The following is a 1,490-nucleotide window of genomic DNA, read 5'->3' as shown; positions in this document are numbered from 1 at the left end:
TGACCATAGCTTGCTTCTTACCAACAATCTCCGTGGGATCGACCCTTACTCGCGTAAGGTTTATTACTTGGACGACCCAGTGCACTTGCTGGTTAGTTGTGCGAAGTTGTGATAAAAAGTTGAGATTGCAATTGAGCGTACCATGTTGATGGTGCTGCTGCCGTGGAATTAAATGTCCTAACTACAATTTCGCATTTTTCCCTGCAATAACAGTGCCAAGTTTTGATCCGGCAACAACACCAAGTTTTTGGCGCCGTTGCCGGGGATTGTTTGAGTTTGGACAACTGACGGTTCATCTTGTTGCTTAGATTATGTATTTTTCTTCAGAGTACTTAAGAATGAATTCTAGTGTTTCAAGGTGATGTTCTTATCATCACCAAAGCTGATTGATTTTCATCAATTTAGCTCTTGAATGCAATGTCCTGTTGAAGCTTGGCTAGCCATGTCTAATTCCTTTAGACTGAAGCTTTAGACTATCATTGCATGATTCCTGGAATTCTCATTAAGAATTTTGATAACTTTATTTTCTTTTCCATTTAATTTTCGAAAAATCCAAAAAAATTACAAAATCATAAAAAAAACCAAAAATATTGTATGTTTCTTGTTGAGTATAGTGTCTCATGTTAAGTTTGGTGTCAATTGCATGTTTCTGATCTTCTTGCATTCATTCATGTGTCTTAATTGATCTTCAAGTTGTTCTTGAGGATTTCTTGCTCTGATCTTTGAATTCTCTTGACTTGAGTATTTTGTTGTTTCTCATATGCATTCTCATTTTGTTAGTGTCAATAGTATACAAACTTTTAAGTTTGGTGTCTTGCATGCATTGTTTATTTGATGTCAGTTACATTTTGATTATTAAAAATCCAAAATTTTTTTAATTTGTGTCTTTTCAAGTCAATAATACAGAGAATTGAAGATTTAGAACATACAGCAGAGGTATTATACAGAAAAAGCTGGACGTTCAAAACGCCCAGTGAAAAAGGAAAACTGGCGTTTAAACGCCAGCCAGGGTGCCTGGTTGGGCGTTTAACGCCGAAAAGGGTAGAACTTTGGGCGTTAAACGCCAGAATGGATACCATTCTGGGCATTTAACGCCAGGATGGCACAAGAGGGAAGATTTTGTTTTTAATGCCAATTTTTTTTATGTTTTCAAAATTTTTCAAAATCAAATCTTTTTCAAATCATATCTTTTCAATCACATGTTTTCAAAATCAATTTCTTTCTATTTTCAAAAATACTTGCTAACAATTAATGATTTGATTCAACATTTCAAGTATGTTGCCTTTTCTGTTGAGAAAGGTTTAATGTTTGAATCATATCTTTTCTTGTTAGCCAAGTCATTAATTTTCAAAATCAAATCTTTTTAAATTGTTTTTCAAATCATATCTTCTCAATCATATCTTTTTAATCATATCTTCTTAAATCACATCTTTTTCAAAATAGTTTTCAATCATATCTTTTTAATTTCTAATTTCAAAATCTTTTTCAAA

The sequence above is a fragment of the Arachis duranensis genome, chromosome 1, assembly GCF_000817695.3.
Source record: "Arachis duranensis cultivar V14167 chromosome 1, aradu.V14167.gnm2.J7QH, whole genome shotgun sequence".
In the NCBI taxonomy this organism is placed as follows: domain Eukaryota; kingdom Viridiplantae; phylum Streptophyta; class Magnoliopsida; order Fabales; family Fabaceae; genus Arachis; species Arachis duranensis.
Note: the sequence above shows the minus strand (reverse complement) of the source record.